This window comes from Arachis hypogaea, chromosome 13 (genome assembly GCF_003086295.3).
Source record: "Arachis hypogaea cultivar Tifrunner chromosome 13, arahy.Tifrunner.gnm2.J5K5, whole genome shotgun sequence".
Lineage (NCBI taxonomy): Eukaryota > Viridiplantae > Streptophyta > Magnoliopsida > Fabales > Fabaceae > Arachis > Arachis hypogaea.
In genome coordinates, this window is record NC_092048.1 from 129,127,611 (window position 1) to 129,142,435 (window position 14,825).

General features: G+C 37.7%; 1 non-coding gene across 1 annotated transcript; it reads left to right on the top strand.

Annotated features, from left to right (window-relative positions):
* Positions 1-2,538: 2,538 nt before the first annotated feature.
* LOC112739060 (small nucleolar RNA R71) lies at positions 2,539-2,646 on the top strand. The gene has a single exon (XR_003170000.1). It is a non-coding gene; the product is annotated as a small nucleolar RNA R71 (small nucleolar RNA).
* Positions 2,647-14,825: the final 12,179 nt, after the last annotated feature.

Consider the following 14,825-nt stretch of genomic DNA (forward strand, 5'->3'; position numbering starts at 1 on the left):
AAAATGGAGGAGAGAGAGAGATGGTTTCGGCCAAGGGGAAGAAGAGAGGGTTTTGTTGTGGGAAAATGAAGAGGGAATGAGGGGTTTATATAGGAGTAGGGAGGGGTTTAAGGTTCGGCCATTTAGGGTTAGATTTGGGAGGAAAATTATTTTGAATTTAAAGGTAGGTGGAGTTTTTGGGGAAAAGAGGATGGATGTGATTGGTGAAGAGGTGATGGGAAAGAGTGATCGAGTTGATTGGTGAGGGGTAGTTGGGGAAGAGAGTTATGGAAAGGTGTGAAGAGGAGAGAAGAAGTAGGTGGGAATCCTGTGGAGTCCACAGATCCTGAGGTGTTTGAGGATTTTTCATCCCTGCACCTTTTAGACGTGTATAACGCCCTATATATGCAATCCTGGCATTTAACGCCAGACTGCAGCATGTTTCTGGCGTTAAACGCCACTTCCTTGCTTGTTTTGGGCGTTCAACGCCAGTCTATAGCATGTTTCTGGCGTTTAACGCCAGCTTTCCTCTGGGTGCAATCCTGGCATTTAAACGCCAGACTGCTGCTTATTTCTGGCGTTTAACGCCAGTTTCATGCTCTGTTCTGGCATTAAACGCCAGCCAGATGCTCCTTACTGGCGTTTAAACGCCAGTAAGCCCTTCCTGCAGGGTGTGCTATTTTCAATGCTATTTTTCATTCTGTTTTCGATTTTTCAGTAGTTTTTGTGACTCCACATGATCATCAACCTAATAAAACATGAAATAACAAAGAGAAAATAAAATAAAAATGATTAAATAACATTGGATTGCCTCCCAACAAGCGCTTCTTTAATGTCAATAGCTTGACAGTGAGCTCTCATGGAGCCTCACAGATAATCAGAGCAAGGTTGGAACCTCCCAACACCAAAATTAGGGTTTGGTTATGGGGGTTCAACACCAAACTTAGAGTTTGGTTGTGGCCTCCCAACACCAAACTTAGAGTTCGACTGTTGGGGCTTTGGTTGACTCTGCAGTGAGAGAAGCTTTTCATGCTTCCTCTCCATGGTTACAGAAGGAGATCCTTGAGTTTTGAACACAAGGTAGTCCTCATTCAGTTGAAGGACCAACTCTCCTCTGTCCACATCAATCGCAGCTCTTACTGTGGCTAGGAAGGGTCTTCCAAGGATGATGGATTCATCCTCATCCTTCCCAGTGTCTAGGATTATGAAATCAACAGGGATGTAAAGGCCTTCAACCTTTACTAACACGACCTCTACTTGTCCATAAGCCTGTTTTCTTGAGTTGTCTGCCATCTCTAATGAGATTCTGGCATCTTGCACCTCAAAGATTCCCAGTTTCTCCATTACAGAGAGTGGCATGAGGTTTATCCCTGATCCAAGGTCACATAGAGCCTTCTCAAAGGTCATGGTGCCTATGGTACAAGGTATTAAGAACTTTTCAGGATCCTATTTCTTCTGAGGCAATGTCAGTTGATCCAGATCACTGAGTTCATTGATGAGCAAGGGAGGTTCATCTTCCCAAGTCTCATTACCAAATAATTTGGCATTCAGCTGCATGATTGCACCAAGGTACTTGGCAACTTGCTCTTCAGTAACATCCTCATTCTCTTCAGAGGAAGAATACTCATCAGAGCTCATGAATGGCATAAGGAGGTTCAATGGAATCTCTATGGTCTCTAGATGAGCCTCAGATTCCTTTGGTTCCTTAGAGGGAAACTCTTTGTTGATCACTGGACGTCCCAGGAGGTCTTCCTCACTGGGATTCACGTCCTCTCCCTCCCTTGTAGGTTCGGCCATGATGGTTAAATCAATGGCCTTGCACTCTCTTTTTGGATTCTCTTCTGTATTGCTTGGGAGAGTACTAGGAGGGGTTTCAGTGACTCTTTTACTCAGCTGGCTCACTTGTGCTTCCAAATTTCTAATGGAGGACCTTGTTTCATTCATGAAACTTAGAGTGGCCTTAGATAGATTAGAGACTATGTTTGCCAAGCTAGATGGGGTTTGCTCAGAACTCTCTGTCTTTTGCTGAGTGGATGATGGAAAAGGCTTACTATTGCTAAACCTGTTTCTTCCACCATTATTAAAGCCTTGTTGAGGCTTTTGTTGATCCTTCCATGAGAGATTTGGGTGATTTCTCCATGAGGGATTATAGGTGTTTCCATAGGGTTCACCCATGTAATTCATCTCTGCTATTGCAGGGTTCTTAGGATCATAAGCTTCTTCTTTAGAAGATGCCTCTTGAGTACTGTTGGATGCAGCTTGCATTCCATTCAGACTCTGAGAAATCATATTGACTTGCTAAGTCAATATTTTGTTCTGAGCCAATATGGCATTCAGAGTATCAATTTCAAGAACTCTCTTCTTCTGAGGTGTCTCATTACTTACAGGATTCCTCTCAGAAGTGTACATGAACTGGTTATTAACAACCATGTCAATGAGTTCTTGAGCTTCTGCAGGCGTTTTCTTTAGGTGAATGGATCCACCTACAGAATGGTCCAATGACATCTTTGATAGTTCAGATAGACCATCATAGAATATATCCAGAATGGTCCATTCTGAAAGCATGTCAGAAGGACACTTTTTGGTCAGTTGCTTATATCTCTCCCAAGCTTCATAGAGGGATTCACCTTCTTTCTGTCTGAAGGTTTGAACATCCACTCTAAGCTTACTAAGCTTTTGAGGAGGAAAGAACTTGGCTAAGAAAGTCGTGACCAGCTTATCCCAAGAGTTCAGGCTGTCTTTAGGTTGAGAGTCCAACCATACTCTAGCTCTGTCTCTTATAGCAAACGGGAAAAGCATAAGCCTGTAGACCTCGGGATCAACCCCATTGGTCATAACAGTATCACAGATCTGTAAGAACTCAGTTAAAAATTGAAAAGGATCTTCAGATGGAAGTCCATGAAACTTGCAGTTCTATTGCATCAGAGAAACTAATTGAGGTTTAAGCTCAAAATTGTTTGCTCCAATGGCAGGGATTGAGATGCTTCTTCCATGTAAATTGGAATTAGGTGCAGTGAAGTCACCAAGCATCCTCCTTGCATTGTTATTATTTTCAGCCATGTTGTCTTCTTTTTCAAAAATTTCTGTCAGATTTTTTCCAGAGAGTTATGCTTTGGCTTCCCTTAGCTTCCTCTTCAGAGTCCTTTCAAGTTCAGGATCAGCTTCAACAAGAATGTTCTTATCCTTGTTCCTGCTCATATGAAAAAGAAAAAAAAGTAGAAAAGAAAATATAGAATCCTCTATGTCACAGTATAGAGATTTCTTTATGTGAGTAGAAGAAAGTAAGAATAGAAGAAGGAAAAAGATGAGAATCCAAACACAAGGGTAAGGATAGAAGTGTTAATGGATGAATAAATAAATAGAAGGAGATTAGAGATGAGAGAAGAATTCGAAAATTTAATCAAAATAAAATAAAAATATTTTAAATTTAAATTTAAAATTCGAAAATTAACTTTGAAATTAAATTAAAATTAAAACAATTAGTTAATTAAAACGAAATTTTGAAAAAGAGGGAAGGAATTTTCGAAAATTAAAGGTAGAGAGTTAGTTGGGTAGTTTTGAAAAAAGATATGATTGATTAAAAGAGATTTGAAATTTGTTTTTGAAAAAAATATGATTGAAATTGAAAAAGATATGATAGAAACAAAAAGATAAGATTGATTGAAAAAGATTTGAGAATTATTTTTGAAAAAGATAAGAAATTAGAAAAGATTTTGAAATTGATTTTGAAAAAGATATGATTGAAATTGAAAAGATATGATAAGGAATTGAAAAGATTTAATTTTGAACACTAAAGTTGATTATTTGACTAACAAGAAACAAAAAGATATGATTTTAAAATTTAAAGATTGAACCTTTCTTGATAGGCAAGTAACAACTTAATATTTTTGAATCAATCATATTAAATGTTGGTATTAATTTCGAAAATATGAAATGAAAATAAGAAAAAGATTTTTGAAAATCAATTTGAAATTTTCGAAAATTATGGAAGAAAAATGAAAAGGATTTGATTTTTGAAAAAGATTTTGAAAAAGATAAGATTTTTAAATTGAAAATTTGAGTTGACTCATAAGAAACAATTGAATTTTAAAAATTTTTGAAAGAGTCAATCCAAATTTTTGAAATTTTTAGAGAGAAAAAGGGAAAGATATTTTTTATTTTTGAATTTTTAATGATGTGAAAGAAAAACATAAAAATTATGAATCAAAACAACTAATGCATGCAAGAACACTATGAATGTCAAGATGAACACCAAGAACACTTTGAATGTCAAGATGAACACCAAGAACTTATTTTTGAAAAATTTTCAAGAAAAGAAAACATGCAAGACACCAAACTTAAAATATTTTTTCTTTAGACATTAATAATTCAAGAATGCATATGAAAAACAAGGAAAGACACAAAATAAGAAAATATGAAGATCAAACAAGAAGACTGGCCAAGAACGACTTGAAGATCATGAAGAATGCAATGCATGAAATTTTCAAAAATAATTTTTTTAGAAAATTAAAAAGATGCAATTGACACCAGACTTAAAACTTGACTCTAGACTCAAACAAGAAACATAAAATATTTTTGGTTTTATTAAATTTATTAAACTTTTTTTTTTATTTTTTTTCGAAATTTAATTAGGAAAAACGAAAAAGATGAAAATTTTTTTTGTATTTTTTTCGAAAATAAGAAATAAAAAGCTTAAAATTAAAATAAAATTACCTAATATGAGCAACAAGATAAACCGTCAGTTGTCCAAACTCGAACAATCCCCGGCAACGGCGCCAAAAACTTGGTGTGCGAAATCGTGATCATTTCTTCCTTGGTAACGGCGCTAAAAACTCAATACGCACGTTCATGTTCTTAATTCTGTTTCACAACTTCGTACAACTAACCAGCAAGTGCACTGGGTCGTCCAAGTAAAAAACCTTACGTGAGTAAGGGTCGATCCCACGGAGATTGTCGGCTTGAAGCAAGCTATGGTCACCTTGTAAATCTCAGTCAGGCGGATTCAACTGATTTTATGAATTGATAAGTAAAAGATAAATAGAATATAAAATAAAATATAAACTAGGATAGAGATACTTATGTAATTCATTGGTGAGAATTTCAGATAAGCGTATAGAGATGCCTTTCGTTCCTCTGAACCTCTACTTTCATGTTGTCTTCATCCAATCATTCCTACTCCTTTCCATGGCAAGCTGTATGTTAGGCATCACCGTTGTCAATGGCCACCTGTCCTCTCAGTGAAAATTGTCCAATGCGCTGTCACTGCATGGCTAATCATCTGTCGGTTCTTGATCATACTGGAATAGGATTTACTATCCTTTTGCGTCTGTCACTACGCCCAGCACTCGCGAGTCTGAAGCTCGTCACAGTCATTCAATCCCTGAATCCTACTCGGAATACCACAGACAAGGTTTAGAATTTTTGAATTCTCAAGAATGGCCGTCCATGGGTTCTAACTTATACCATGACGACACTAATAACTCGGACTCGGTCCCCTGTATTAAATATCCAAGAGATATCCATTCAATCTAAGGTAGAACAGAAGTGGTTGTCAGGCAAGCGTTCATAAGTTGAGAATGATGATGACTGTCACGATCATTACATCCATCATATTGAAGTGCGAATGAATATCTTAGAAGCGGAATAAGTTGAATTGAATAGAAAGACAGTAGTACTTTGCATTAATCTTTAAGGAACAGCAGAGCTCCACACCTTAATATATGGTGTGTAGAAACTCTACCGTTTGAAAATACATAAGTGATAATGGTCCAAGCATGGCTGAATGGCCAGCCCCTAAAACGTGATCAAAAGATCAAAAGATAATCCAAAGATTTAAATACAATAGTAAAAAGTCCTATTTATACTAAACTAGTTACTAGGGTTTACAGAAATGAGTAAATGATGCAGAAATCTACTTCTGGGGCCCACTTGGTGTGTGCTTGGGCTGAGCATTGAGATTTACACATGTAGAGGTCTTTCTTGGAGTTGAACGCCAGTTTGTAACTTGTTTCTGGCGTTTAACTCCACTTTGCAACCTGTTTCTGGCGTTTGACTCCAGAATGCAGCATGGAACTGGCGTTCAACGCCAGTTTACGTCATCTATCCTTAATCAAAGTATGGACTATTATATATTGCTGGAAATCCCTGGATGTCTACTTTCCAACGCAATTGAGAGCGCGCCATTTGGAGTTCTGTAGCTCCAGAAAATCCACTTTTAGTGCAGGGAGGTCAGAATCCAACAGCATCTGCAGTCCTTCTTCAACCTCTGAATCTGATTTTTGCTCAAGTCCCTCAATTTCAGCCAGAAATTACCTGAAATCACAGAAAAACACACAAACTCATAGTAAAGTCCAGAAATGTGAATTTTAATTAAAAACTAATAAAAATATACTAAAAACTAACTAAATTATACTATGTAAAAACAATGCCAAAAAGCGTAAATTATCCGCTCATCAATGATCAACACGAAGACGGTGCAAAATCAAGGTTTGGGACCCCAGAATTCATTCCACCAATCAACACTCTTGGGGTCTTGTCACTTGCTTTAACTTGCTTGAAGGCTTTATGCGACTAGTGTGGGATCCCGGAGGATATTGGAATTACAAACATTGGTGGGGATTCAAGGAAGAGTTCAAGCATAAGCCACCATGATAAGGAGCTCACCAAATGTCCAACTTAAGGACTTTAACTAAAAGTGCTAGGTAGGTGACAACCCACAATGGTATGATCTTCCTTTTTATTAGTTTTATTTTATTTCTATCAGTGTCAATTTCCAATTATGCATGTTTACCCTTATTTTGCTTTATATTTCATGATTTAAAAAAAATCACACGACGCGTAAGCGTCGATGACACGCACGCGTCATATGCAGGTTCGCTCTCAATTGAAATTAATAGTTATGCGGGAACTGTGCAAGAGGGGTGCCTGGAGCACAAGCCACCCCACGCGTACGTGTGACCCACACGTACACGTCCCCTGCAAATTTTTCAATCCACGCGTAAGCATCAGCGACGCATACGCGTGGACATCCAAATCGGCGTAAAAGGTGAAATTGAACAGAGAGTTGTGCGGCCGTGGTGCTGGACTCGCGCGAGTAGTCACGCGTACGTGTGACCGACACTCACGTGTCAGGATGCATTTTTCGTCATCCACGCGTACGCGTGGACGACGCTTACACGTCGCATGGCCATTTCAGTTGTCATGTGTACGTGTGATGTATGCGCACGCGTCGCGCCCTGTTTTTCATTTTTTACTTCTTTCTTCTCTCCTTTCTCCTTCTTTCTTCTTCCTTTCTCAGTTTCTTCTCCTCCCTTCTCATCCTTATTCCCTTTCATTCTATTTTACTTAATTTATTTGCATACTTTCATTCACTGTATTTTAATCTTGTGTATACTTTTATTTTCTTTTCTCAGTTTATTATTTTTCCATTGGTGTTAAATTTTCTTATTCAACTGTTGCATCTTTTCTTGAATTATTTTGGTGCTTCGTGACTTGTTTTAAATTGTTGGGTATTATTAATTATACGTCAATGCTAATTTTTATGACACTTGTATTTCATTTGCATTGACATGCACTTATACTATCTTGCATTACCCACACTCTCTCCCCCATTGTTGCAATTTTTGCACTATTGATATGTCATTTGCTTCTACTGTTTTCTCACTTGCATGTTGTAGCTACCTTGTAGTTGAGACCCTCATTATTTGGCATTAACCCACCCATATTTTATTTATTTTTTATCGTTGTTTCTGGGTTACTTTTCTTCCCTTTTCTCTTCTTTCAGGATGGCCATCAAGAAGGGAAACGGAAGACTGTTACATGGGGCAACAAACAAGTCCCTCTGCACAGCCTTTGGAGAAAAGCATCAGTTGGAGCAACCCGTCCACTTGCACATCTTAGCATGCACCGAGGACGGTGCAATCTTTAAGTGTGGGGAGGTCGATACCGATCTCCGTGGGTTAGTTACTCTCATGTCTCAACACCAATGTTTAATTTTCTTTGTTAAATTAGTTGTTGCGTTTGCATGTTTGTTTGATTTTGTGCATATTCTACCACTGCTTGGTTGAAGTGATGAATTCTTTTCTAAGAAATTATTTTATAACATTTCACTAATTTGAATTAAAATTTTTATTGAACTTGTTTGAAGAAATATTATATTAGAACATGGTTTAGAGCTCGAACACACAAAACCAGTAAGATTTTGAGCCTATTTTATTGGTTACATTTTATCAACCAATGTTTTATTTTGGTGTGTGTTGTTCTCTCTAAAATTGTGATCTTTGTCTTGCTTAATTCTATATTTCTATTATTTGATGTATGCATGCACTTATATGATTGAGGCCTTGTTTCACTGAGCTTACATACCCATATGGCCTTAACCTTTTCATTATCCTTTGTAAACCAATGTTGAGCCTTTTAACCCCATCTATTCTTTACTTTAGCTAATCACTAACTCTAAGCAGAAAACAATAATGTCCCTAGTTTGAATCCTTGGTTAGCTTAGACTAGTGAGAGTGCTCATGATTTAAGTGTGGAAAAATTGGGTTTGGAAACATTTGGTTTGAGAATTGGGTGTTGTATATTCTTGTGAAAATGTGCAAAACAATAGTTGAGCACATATTATTGCATTCAATAATTTAATCATATGCATTGAGAAAAACAAAAGAAAAGAAAAGAAAAATAAAAAAAGAAAAAAAAAGAGAGCAAATAATAAAAAGGGGACAAAATGTCCCAAAGTAAATGGTGTTAGCAGTGCATATGAGTTGTACTCAAATTGGGATGCATGGATATATGGCAAAACATAGTTAATGGATAGTTAAGTTTTATATTCTGATTACATGGATTGGCTTAAGTTAGGTGGAAAAGTTTAAGTTAATTAAGGATTCGGATTTTAGTCCACTGAGTGTATATACTTCCGGTGAGGGTTCGATGCTCGATTCTTTGTTCCCGGCTTTCATAAGCTATCTTCTTTTGTAAGTTTACTTGTACTTTATTTTATGATTTGAATTAGTGAGATCCAGTTCATATTTCTTCTTGAAAGATTTGCTTACTTTTAACCAAGTACGTAAGAGCATTTTGCATTTAGTTGCATTCACATAGATAGGTTGCATTGCATAAGTTTTACCATTCCTCTTCACTCCTTTATAGCTTCTCTTGAGCTTAGCATGAGGACATGCTAATGTTTAAGTGTGGGGAGATTGATAAACCTCATTTTTAGGGTTTATCTTGTGTTTAATTGAGTAGATTTTATCCACTAAACTCACACTTATTCATATAATTCGCATGTTTTACATTTTCCTTCTTAATTTTGTGCTATGATTGAAAACCTGCTTCTTTGGCCTTAAATTTGCTAACTTTAATCCTCTCTTATTACCATTCGATGTCGTGATATGTTTGTTAAGTGTTTCCAGGGTTTATAGGGTAGGAATGACTTAGAGGATGGAAAGGAAGCATACAAAAGTGGAAGAAATACAAGAAATTGAAGGAATTGCTTAGCTGTCAAGCCTGATCTCTTCGTATTAAATCGATCATAACTTGAGCTATAGAGGTCCGAATGAGGTGGTTCTAGTTGCGTTGGAAATCTAACATCCGGGGCTTCAAAATGATATGCAATTTGCCATAGTTATCATGTAGTTAGGCAATGCGCACGCGTGAATCACGCGTACGCATGACCTTGCGAAAGTTCAGCGAGCGACGCGTACGCGTGATAGAGCCAGTGCTGCACATATTAGAAAATGCTGGAGGCAATTTCTGGGCTATTTTTGGCCCAGTTTCAAGCCCGAAAACACTGATTAGAGACTTCAGAGTGAAGAAATCAAGGATACAACATTCATTCACACAATTTTAGGTTTTAGATGTAGTTTTCTAAAGAGAGAGAGGCTCTCTCCTCTCTCTAGGTTTTAGGATTCGTTTTAGTTCTTTTCAATTTCAGATTTCTATCTTAGTTAAATCTAGTTTCTCTTCTACTTTTATTTGCTCTAGCATTCTAGTTTATTTATTTCTCTTGTTGATTGCTTTATGTTGCCAATTTAGTTTATGAATTCTCATGTTATATTTGATTTCCCTTTTAATGCAATTTGAGGTATTTCATCTTTATTGCTTCTTCCTTTATTTGTTATCATTGATGCTTGCAATTGTTGGTTTTAAATTTTACATTCTCTATTATTTTTCTATGCTTTTATTTTACGCCCACCAAGTGTTTGATGAAATTCTTGGTTGGATTTTAAATTAGCTTTTATGTTCTTAGCTAAGATTGAGCAATTAGAGACTCTTGAATTGTCAAAGTCTCTTGTTGGTTAGTGATTAAAACTTGCTAGTTGGCTTGAGCTTCACTAACTCTAGTCTTTGATAAGGACTTGTGAACTCAAGTTGATTTTCTCATGTGACTTACCTTCAATTGTTAGAGGTTAACTAAGTGATAGCAAAAGGCAATTACCATCACAAGTGACTATGATAATGGGGATAGGAATTCCAATTATCAATCCTTGCTAAGACTTTTCTTAATTGTTAGTTTATTTCAGTGTCATTTAAATTCCTTTTTCAACATTTAAAAACCCAAAAGATACTTTTCCATAACCAATAATAACTACATTTCCCTGTAATTCCTTGAGAGACGACCCGAGGTTTAAATACTTCAGTTGATTTTTATTGGGTTTGCTTAAGTGACAAATAAATTAAATTTGATTGAGGTTTAATTGTCAGTTTAGATCTATACTTGCAACGCGACTACTTTTGTGAAATTCTTTACCGACGATTCTACCACCATCACCAGCCATGCTGGGTACTTAACTTCTCTGATGAACCCAGCTTCTAGTAAGGCTTGCACTTGATCTTCAACCACTTGAGCTCGTTCTGGGCCGAGCTTTTGTCCCCTTTGCTGGACAGGTCGGGATCCTGAGCAGATAGCCAGCCTGTGTGACATGAGTTCGGGGTCTATCCCAGACATGTCGGAGGCTTTCCAGGCAAATAGGTCAGAATTTTCTCGTAGGATCTTTACGAGCTCTTGCTTTATTTCTGTTCTTATATTGGCTCATATGCTGGTGTTCTTTTTGACCTCTTGTCCAATCTGGACTTCTTCTGTTTTTCTTCCAGGCTGTGGTCGTAACTCTTCTTTCGCTCGGACTCCTCCGAGCTCCACTGTATTGACTTCTTTGCCCTTTTCTCTTAGGTTCAGGCTTTCATTGTAGCACTTCCTTGCCAACTTCTGATCTCCCTTTATGGTGGCGATCCCCTCTGGTGTTGGAAACTTCATATAGAGGTGAGGGGTTGAAACAACCGCTCCCAACCGATTTAATGTTGTCCGACCTATCCGGGCATTGTAAGCGGAGGCTACATCGACAATAATGAAGTCGATACTCAAGGTTTTAGACTTCTACCCCCTTCCAAAAGTTGTGTGCAGAGAGATGAAGCCTAGTAGTTTTTGATGAAATGCTTGGTTGAATTTTAAATTAGTTTTTTATGTTCTTAGCTAAGATTGAGTAATTAGAGACTCTTGAATTGTCAAAGTCTCTTGTTGGTTGGTGATTGAAACTTGCTAGTTGGCTTGAGCTTCACTAACTCTAGTCTTTGATAAGGACTTGTGAACTCAAGTTGATTTTCTCACTTGACTTACCTTCAATTGTTAGAGGTTAACTAAGTGATAGCAAAAGGCAATTACCATCACAAGTGACTATGATAATGGGGATAGGAATTCCAATTATCAATCCTTGCTAAGACTTTTCTTAATTGTTAGTTTATTTCAGTGTCATTTAAATTCCTTGTTCAACATTTAAAAACCCAAAAGATACTTTTCCATAACCAATAATAACTACACTTCCCTACAATTCCTTGAGAGACGACCTGAGGTTTAAATATTTCGGTTGATTTTTATTGGGTTTGCTTAAATGACAAACAAATTAAATTTGATTGAGGTTTAATTGTCGGTTTAGATCTATACTTGCAACGCGACTAATTTTGTGAAATTCTTTATCGACGATTCTACCACCATCACCAGCCATGCTAGGTACCTAACTTCTCTGATGAACCCGGCTTCTAGTAAGGCTTGCACTTGATCTTCAACCACTTGAGCTCATTCTGGGCCTAGCTTTCGTCCCCTTTGCTGGACATATCGGGATCCCGGGTAGACAGCCAGCCTGTGTGACATGAGTTCGGGGTCTACCCCAGGCATGTCGGAGGCTTTCTAAGCAAATAGGTCAGAATTTTCTCGTAGGAGCTTTACGAGCTCTTGCTTTATTTCTGCTCTTATATTGGCTCATATGCTAGTGTTCTTTCCGACCTCTTGTCCAATCTGGACTTCTTCTGTATTTCTTCTAGGTTGTGGTCGTAACTCTTCTTTCGCTCGGACTCCTCCGAGCTCTACTGTATTGACTTCTTTGCCCTTTCCTCTTAGATTCAGGCTTTCATTGTAACACTTCCTTGCCAACTTCTGATCTCCCTTTATGGTTTCGATCCCCTCTGGTGTTGGAAACTTCATACAGATGTGAGGGGTTAAAACAACCGCTCCCATCCGATTTAATGTTGTCCGACTTATCAGGGCATTGTAAGCAGAGGCTACATCGACAATAATGAAGTCGATACTCAAGGTTTTAGACTTCGACCCCCTTATGAAAGTTGTGTGCAGGGAGATGAAGCCTAGTGGTGTGATAGGAGCGTCTCCCAGCTCGAAGAGCGTATCCGGGTAGGCTTTTAGCTCCTTTTTATCCAGTCCCAGCTTATTAAATGCCGACTTGAATAATATGTCGGCTGAGCTCGCTTGGTCTACCAAAGTTCTGTGTAGATGGGCATTAGCGAGGATCATGGTGATTACCACCGGATCATCATGCCCGAGTATGACTCCCTGCCCATCCTCTTTGGTGAAAGAGATAGTTGAGAGGTCGGGTCTGTCACTACCGACTTGATAGAATTCTTTGAGATGACTTTTTCGAGATGATTTGGTCAGCCCCCCTCCAGCAAATCCTCCAGATATCATATGAATATATCGCTCTGGAGTCTGCGGAGGCAGCCTCTCTGTTCATGTCCTTCGTCGTCTCTCTTTCTTTTTCCATGAGCGTCTGACCTTTCCATGAGATATTTGTCCAACCGACTTTCTCTGGCCAATTTTTTTTATCACATTTTAAGGTCGTAGCAATCATTTGTGGAGTGCCCATAAAGCTTATGGTACTCAGAATACTCATTACGACTTCCCTCCTTTTTATTTTTTATTGGGCGTGGGGGAGGAAGCTTCTCGGTGTGGAAAATTTTCCTGTACACATCCACGAGGAAAACTCTCAACGGGGTGTAGTAATGATACCTTCTAGGTTTTTCAGATCCGACTTTTTCCTTTCTCTTGGACTCCCTTTTCCTTTCTTTTGATTGTTGAGGGTTCTCAAGTCGCCAATTTGATTCTCGTAACCTGGCGTTTTTCTCCATGTTGATGTACTTCTCAACCCTCTCTTGTACATCGCTCAAGAAAGTCGGATGCCTTTTTGAGATGGACTGGGAGAATGGTCCGTCTCGAAGGCCGTTGACAAGTCCCATTATTACTGTCTTAGTGGGCAGGTTCTGGATCTTTAAACATGCTTTATTGAACATTTCCATGTAATCTCTGTAAGACCCAAAATTTTTAGAAAAATCTTATTATGAACTAATTTCAATTTATTTATTCATTAAAGACTTTATTTTCAGAAATTATTTTATTAAAGTAATTAAACCAAGTTTTAATAATTAAAATAGAATTTTTACTTAATTTTATAATTATTGAATAATTTTCTATATTTAAACTATAAAACTTAGTAGTTATAAAAGAATAAGAATTTTATATGACTTAGTTTAAATAATTGAGATTTTGAAATTTAATACTTCAACTTTTATAGACAAAGAGCATTAATTATATTATCTAGAATTTTAAATTAGAATACTTTATTAAAACCCAGTTAGCAAATTGATAGTTAAATAATATTCTTAAGTAATTTTAAGGGATTAAATTGGATTTCAAATTGATACGATATACTCTAATTTTATTAAAATTATCAAACTCTAGTTTAATCCAAAATTTCCAAAACAAACCCTAACTAAAAAAAAATCCTAATTTTTCTATCTTAATAAGATGACGGATACCAAAATTGTTTTTTTCTATATATTTATATAAATTTTAACTAAACAAATATCTAATATAAATACAATATGCTATGTGTATTACACAAAAAGACTGTTAACCTTTAAACTATTAAAGAGAAAGTAAAGATTAATAAACTATTAAACCATAATTCACTATGCATGCTTCTTTTGAATATCAATTCTCTTCTTTGACCTCATCATTATCTTTTCTTTTCCTTGTTTCTTTTTACCCGCCGCCACTAACCCTTCTTTCCTAAAACCCAATAACTAGCAGCTTCAAAAAAATTAAAGAAAGAAAGAAAAAAAAAAGAAAGGAAAGAAAAAAACGGAACAAGAGAGTGAAGGTTGCGAGAGAAGAGGGAGACCCGTGAGAGAGGAAGAGCGCCAAAGGAGGAGGAGCTGCCCTCATCGCCACCGTCGTGTCACCTGCGCCGTCGGCACCGTCCGTCGCGCCACCACTACGCTGCGTCGCCATCGAGAACAGAAACGCGAAGGAGAGGAGGCGGTGGGTCACTGTCCTCGAAGCTTCCGTCGTCTCTGTGCAAAGCTGCCGCCATCATCATTATCGCGGGCTGCTGCTGCTGCACGTGTGATCGCCGCCGCCTCTGGGTCCGTCACCGTCGAGCAGAGCCGCTGTGGAGAACCGTCACGGTCGCCGAAGCTCTTGTCGCCGTCAGAAGCTGCTCTGCCGCCGTTTGGGTCACCAGAAACGTGGCCGTGATCACCGAAACCAACATCGGAGGTATCGCTAT